Source organism: Microcaecilia unicolor, chromosome 2 (assembly GCF_901765095.1).
Source record: "Microcaecilia unicolor chromosome 2, aMicUni1.1, whole genome shotgun sequence".
Lineage (NCBI taxonomy): Eukaryota > Metazoa > Chordata > Amphibia > Gymnophiona > Siphonopidae > Microcaecilia > Microcaecilia unicolor.
The window spans coordinates 261,841,709-261,849,105 of NC_044032.1; positions in this window are offsets into that span (position 1 = coordinate 261,841,709).

The window sequence follows — 7,397 nt, forward strand, 5'->3', positions numbered from 1 at the left end:
GTGGATAGACAGTTTGAGGGCATTAAACTGGCCAGGTGCCAATCCTGGCTGGTTAAATGCTTTAGCATATCGGCCAGGGAGACTTTTATGCTCCTCAATAAAAGTGCAGTATCAAATGGTGTTGAACATTAGGAAAACAATACAAAATGGACTACCAAACACCACCAACGTAATGTCTTTGAAATAAAGTTAAAATACTAAGTTGATGCACATTTAATATAAAGGAGTTTTGGGGAGACCAATGAAAGAAATGAGAAACTAGCACTAATCAAGCTGGTTGTGTCCGAGGCTTTTTCCTAAGCATCTCTGAGGACTCCTTTTCTCCCTAAAAAATTATTTTTTTTTAAATAGACTAGATTTTCATGACTATGAAGCTAATTAGATTGTAAGCTCTGTCGAGCAGGGACTGTCTCTTCATGTTCAAGTGTACAGCACTGCGTACGTCTAGAAATGATAAGTAGTAGTAGTAATAATGAGTGATTAATTGGTGTTTGGCATTCAGTTTTGCATGGTTTTACTAAACTTTTATGCTCATCAAGTTGGTAAAAAATAAAACAAAGTGAAAGCAGCAAAAACTGACTTAGATAAGAAACAATACCCTAGAAGTAGTAAAAGCTTTCAGCAAGGCCTTTGACACAGTTCCTCATGTACGAACTGTAAATAAAGTGAGCATATTTACTATGGACCCTAAAGTGACTTTTATAAACTGAGTGGCAGGTGACAAATGGTAATGGCAAATGGCATCCACTCCGAAGAAAGGATTGCTTACGGTGGTGAGCAACAATGGTTGGTTCTTGAGCAGGTTCTTAACGTTTTCATAAGCAATATTGCAGAAGGGCTGTCAGGAAGGTTTGTCTTTTTGTGTCTTTCTATAACAGGATGGACACATTCAACAGCATGGAAAACAATGAAGAGGGGGACCTACCAAAGCTTGAGGAATGCTCTAGAGCATGGCAGCTAAGATTTTATACTAGAAAGCATAGGGAAATGCATTTGGGCTGCAAAAACCCTAGTGTGAAGTTTTGTGTAAAACCAAACCAACAACAACAACAACAACAAAAACAGAACAAAGTAGCCCCTTTGCAAAACCAAATGAGGAAAAACAAAAAGAAAAGGAGAACAACCAAAGAAGTGCCAACCAAGAGCTATTTAGTTAAAATGTCACAGACAAAGATCAACTGAAAAGACATACAGTGGACTCCATAAGGATCTATAAAATGATGTCAAGACTTGATACAATCCTGCGTTTCGACGAGCAGTGTGTGCCTGCCTCAGGAGTCTCAACTTCAGCTAGACTTGTAAGTCCCTTATACTGTATAAAGACAGATATAAACACAACACACCAAGCAGCCCCTCACACTGTCAGGCTGTGACGGCAAAATGAAAGCAGCTGCTAAAAGTAGCACAGCTGATTAACAACCTGAACAATTTGTTTTAGCAACAAAAACCAAAAGACCACAGCACTGGTTGGCACTGCTTTGGTCGCTCCCCTTTTCGTTTTGTTTTTCCACGTGAAGTTTTGTGCATACAACAAAACTGAGACCTGGTGGTGATTATAATAACTTATGAATTGCCATACTGAGTCAGACTAAAGATCCATCAGTGTCCAATCCATGTTACAAGTACCTAGCAGGATCCCAAAAAGTAGATAGATTCCATGTTGTTTACCCCAAGGATAAGCAGTGGCTCACATCTACCTTAATAATCATTTATGGACTGTTCCTCCAGGAACTGGTCAAACCCTGTTAAAACCCTGCTATGCTAACAACTTTTACCACACCTCTGAAAACAAACGTAATTATGCATCGAGTGAAAAAAATATATTTTCTCTGATTTATTTAAATACAGTAGTCAGTAGCTTCATGGCACATCCCCTCGGCCACTGGTTCTCCATCCAGTCCTCGGGCACACTGAGCCAGTCAGATTTTAAGGATATCCACCATGAATATGCATGAGATAGATTTGCATACAAGGAGGCAGTGCATGCATATCTATCTCATGCATATTCATGGTGGATATCCTTAAAATCTGACTGGTTGGGTTTGCCCCGAGGACTGGGTTGAGAAGCACTGGACTAGTTTTGTGCTTTTTGAAAGCATAAGCAACTGATTCACATTGATCCATTCATACTTACAGTACCCTAAATGTACACTGCTTCAATAAGATTCCTCTCCATTCAAGATTTTATAGACTGTGGTGAGGCATAGGCGCCAACTTTTCAAAATTATTGAGGGTGCTAAGCCCAATGGAAATAACCCCTTCCTGGACACATACAAGGAATTTTCTCAATATTGGGGGTGCTCAAGCACCCACAGAGTCGGCTCCTATGTGGTGAGGAACCAAGGGCACCAGAAAAGAAAGCTCCCCAACAGGTCAGAAATGAGGGTAGAGCAGGGGTTAGCAACCCAGTCATTGGGATGCACCAAGCTGGTCAGGTTTTCAGGATATCCACAATGCATGTTCATGAACTGCCTCCATTGTATGCAAATTTATCTCATGCATATTCATTGTGGATATCATGAAAACCAGAGTGGGTTTGTGCAGTAACATACCAAGGGCGGGGGGGGGGGGTCACACCAGGTGCACGCAGCAAAGAGGTGCACGAAGCAGTCACACGGCTGTCGGCTCTGCTGGTTCCCTGCCCCCTCTGATGTTACTTCCTGTTCTGGGGAAGGGGCCCGGCGGAGCTGACAGCCACACAACTGCTTTGTGCACCCCCGTGTGGTGAGGATGATTCACTTCAGGGGGGAAGATGGGTGATGCACAGGGGAGCTCAATGCTCTGGGGGGGGGGGCATAGCAGCAACCCCCTCTGTGGGTGGCAGCCAACCTAGGTACACCACTGGCTTGGTGTGTCCCAAGGACTGGGTTGAGAACTCCTGCGATAGAGTGAAAGGGCCCTTGACCGGAGGGAGACGAGTTTCCAAAATATCTCCTAGATAACAGGCATAAATGTTCCTTAGGCCACTTCCTGAAATAGAAACAGAACCAATCACCATAGAGGAGAAGAATAAACTCCAGTTCCCTTGCAGCCATATAAGATTGCCTCCATCCACTGGCATCAAGTAGGGCAGAAGTATTACTGAGTGTCAGCCTAAGCCTATGGCACTGGAAGCAGCTGGAAATTCTACTGTCCACCTTGATTGGGATGAGACCAAGGTGCTGGAATAGTGCCAGAAAACAGCTTGAGGAGATTCAGTTCGATAAGCAAAACCTCAGGTAAACTTTTGCTTATACATAGCCAGTGGGTGGAGGATAATAGAGCTTGCTGACTTGGAAATTATCCTGTGCGGTGTTGCTGTGCTAACCTAGTATGATTTGCTTAAAGCTGATCAGACCTGGGGAAAAGAAGGGTAATGAAGACTATGACCTGCTTGAAATGCTATTGGAGATTATGACATTTATATACTAACTAGTAAAAGAGGCCCATTTCTGATAGAAATGAAACGGGCTCTAGCAAGGTTCCATGCCCCCCTCCCTCTCTCTCCTCCAAGGTCCAACCCCCCTCCCCTCCAAGTTCCTTGCCCCCCTACCTCCCTCCCTTCTGAGTTCCAGGACCCCCTCCCCGTTCCATGCTCCCCCTCTTGTTCAAGTTCCAGACCCCCACGCCTCCCTCCCTCCCCTCCGAGTGCAAGCACGACCTGTCCGAATGCCCCTTGCCTTCCTAAGTGCTGGCTGTAATTTAAAACTTGTTACCTCGTGGTCCGGCAGCAACAGAGAAGTGGAGCAGGCACGGCGCTTCAGACTGCCTTCCCTTCTGTCTCAGCTCTGCCTCTGGTCCCGCTCTCATATCCTGTTTCCAGAAGGGCGGGACCAGAGGCAGAGCTGAGACATAAGTACGGTGATTGGTCGATATCGGAGTATACACGGAATTATACTAAAATCTGAAGGAACTTTTGTATGTGCTCGATTGAATCATTAGACCCATACCAGCTCCAGGAACTCTTTGCAGCGCATATGGATATGGATGAATAACAAGAAGTGGGAACGCTAGATAAAGAGAGGTGTACAATATTGACTCTGCACAAACATGATGTCTGGTGGGGTTTGGATATGAGAGTGTAGTGATTCAATATTGTTCACAGTTTGTGGTGTAACCCGGTATGGTACAATACTGAAGATATAACAGTTGGTTGGTAGTTTAAAAGAGTTGTGAATAGTTTGATATGTAAGAGTGTGGTAAGTGAGCATGAGTAGTGTGATTTGATGAGTGGTTTTAAGTTAAATGATGTACAGATGTATATGGTATAACAAGTAGATGAATAAACAAATTTGCATTCATACATAGTTGTGTTGTTGAAGTACATTGTAAAACCCTTTTAGCCATGTAAATTGCTTTGAAAATTGTCCTCACGATGGATGTTCATTAGTTGCAAATCACTACAAATAGAGCACATTGTTTGCAGCCCCTTTTCACCAGTTCCTTGTGAAATGGAGGCAAGTGGTCATCTCCCATGCTACTGTCAGCTTCCTCCGACTCGATTTTGCCCACGTGACAAGACATTTAATTCTGCTTCACTTCACTAAACTACTCTATGTGGGTTAAACGAAGGAGTGGATCAGTATGCTGGAAGGAGGGGGGAGAAGGGGACCTAAAGTGTACCGGCACCTTTCTTGCCTTCTCCACTCATCCCCCCCCCCCCCCCCATCTCCCACCTCTCTCTCGCAGCCACTGCTACTTTTCAAAATGAGCAGCAGCAGCGGGCAGCCAGGCAATGCAACGAATAGCAGGCACGGGGCTGCAGTGCTAGGAGATGCGCTGTGGTCAACTCTGCCGATCCCCTGCCCTGGAACAGGAAGTTGACATCAGAGGAGCAAGGGATTGGCAGAGCAGAGATTGCATGTCTCAGTACTGCGGCCCCACGCCTTTTACTCCTTGATTTGCCCACCCTGCTGCTTGTTGGGAGAAGCAGCAGTGGCCACAGGAGATATGTTGGATGGGAAAGAGGGGGCATGGGGAGAGAGATGCTGGATGAGATAGGAGACAAAGGAAGAAATGTTGGATGGAAGTGGGGGAGAGGGGGCAAATGCTGGATACAAATGGAGAGAAGAGGGGGGAATGCTAGTTGGAAGTGGGGAGAAGAGAGTGGAGCAAATGCTGGATGGATGTGTGGAAGAGAGAGGGGGGGAAATGCTGGATGAATATGGGGAGGTAAGGAGGCAGACAATGGAAGGGATATGAAAGAGGGGGAAATGCTGGATGGAAGTGGGGGGAGAGAGGGGCAAGCTGTAGGTAGACACAGTGAAAAGAGGGAAATTGAAGATTGGATATTAAGAAAGAACTAAATGTGGACAAAGGCAAGTCCCTGGAGTACACTCTCTTCTTCTGTCTGACCCCCAGTCCATGTCCCGCATCATCTTTTTACCTTCAGCCCTGGGTTCTATCCCACCCCTTCATCTCCTGACCCTTCTTCTCAATGCTCTCCATTCCAGATTTGATCTTACCTCTCTTTAATCTCCAGGAATCTCTCTCACCATCCCCTAGTCCAGCTCCAGAAAGCTCTCCCTGCATCACCACCACCCTAAAGACCCTCCCTAGTTTCATCCCTCTCCTAAATTAGGAAGTTCTCCCCACATTCCTCTCCTCCAGTCTCCTGGAAAGCGCCCCTGTATTTTCCTCCCCTTCTTCAGAAGTTGTGACTGGATGACTGCATTCCCCTTCCCCCTAAGATGTTACCAGAGATCCTCCTTAATTCCCCCAGTCTTCTCTAGTCTGCAGTCCTTATGCTACTTAGTCTTGCAATTCTCCCTACCCAGAAGAGAGGACTCATCATCTCCCCTCTGTCTCCCCTATCTGAAAGAGTAGACACAGCACAATATCTTCTTATCCCTACTTTTCTGATCACACCTGTTGCCAGTTAGAAGAACCAGCAGCATTTAACAGAGAAGAAACCTAAAGAACAGAAAAAGAGATATCCAAGGGGAAGGTGGGATGAGGAGCAGCCTGGTAGCAGAAGTAGTGGTGGGAGACTAGTGAGGAGATGAAAAAGATCTGGATTGCAAGTATAGCCTAGTGGTTGATGCAGCAGGCTGGGAGCCAATCTTCAAATTTCACTGGAATGCTTTGTGATCTTGGGAAAGTCACTTAACCCTTCCATTTCCTCAGGTACAAACTTAGAATATAATCCTTCCAGGGACAGAATAATACCTACTGTACCTGAATGTAACTTACTGAGCTACAAATGAAAATATGTGAAGTAAATTCAAAATAAACAAACAGGCTTAAGAGAAGAGATGGAGAGGTATCTGAAGGAAAGAAAGGGGAACTGAAGAAAAATATGGTGGGGAGAGGGCAATGAAGAGAAACTGGAAAGGCCAGATGGAGTAGACCATGGGGGTAGGTAAAGAGGAACCTGGAAGATGTAGAAAGAAAGAGAGAGAAAATTATAAGTGGAGGCTGCTGCATCATACTATCTGCCCCCTCCCCTTTTAAAATCCTATAGCTACCCATATGTGATCACTTATAAAACTCAGTCAAATTTCTTTTTGATCTGCATTACCAAATACGGGGAAAAGACAGGTCAATTGTGTATCTTCCTCATATTATGTAGCCTTCTAGCCACGGTTTGTATGTTTATAGTCCTTTAAACTAATAAAAAAAACTGTTACCAAAAAAAAAAACGCATGGAAATTCATGTCCCCTCAGACGTTTAGCCTGTGTGCGCAAATACACAGCGGAGTGAACACAACACATGCAGTGGCCTATCTGCAGCCTGCAATCTGAGATACTCAGATGTGTCATCAAACTTCCTTGGTATAATCTCACTGTTGTTCCTGTCTTCAGAGGATTATCATAAAACGTACATCCCGCATTACCAAACTGGAAAAACAGATTAAAGGAAAATAAACTTTGCTATAGACATCATGCCTTCTGCTGCTGCACTTATGTAAACTGACCTCCAAGAGAGGCCCTTATACAAACAATTAGAGGCCGGTGCTGAAACTGGCCCCAAATCCTTTTTCTGCTCAGGTTTGGCTTCGCCCAAAAGGCTACCGCCATAGTTTCGGTTTCTAACAAAACTGTGTGTTTTTGGTGGAAGCTGAAAATGTGTGCTTTGTCCCGTTTGTCTCCCTCCCTCCAAATAGGAGTTGCCTTTTCCCCCTGCCCACCTGTAGGTGCCCCCACTGGGCCTATCTTACAATCCCTTGCAGACCAGGGGTGTAGTCAGGGCAGGCATGATCCCCAGTCGCTCCTGCCCATGCTGGCTCTGCTCTCAAAACGACTGCCATGACCTCTAGTGGCAATCTCACAAGTAATGCAGCTATGATCTTGTATAGTAGTTTATCTGGTAAATAGAGTGCTTAAAATAAATGCTTTTGATTTTAAAAATTTAGCAGAAATTTAAGTCTGCAAATTTGGGATAAACTCCTTAGGAATTAACCTCTCTGTGGAGATAT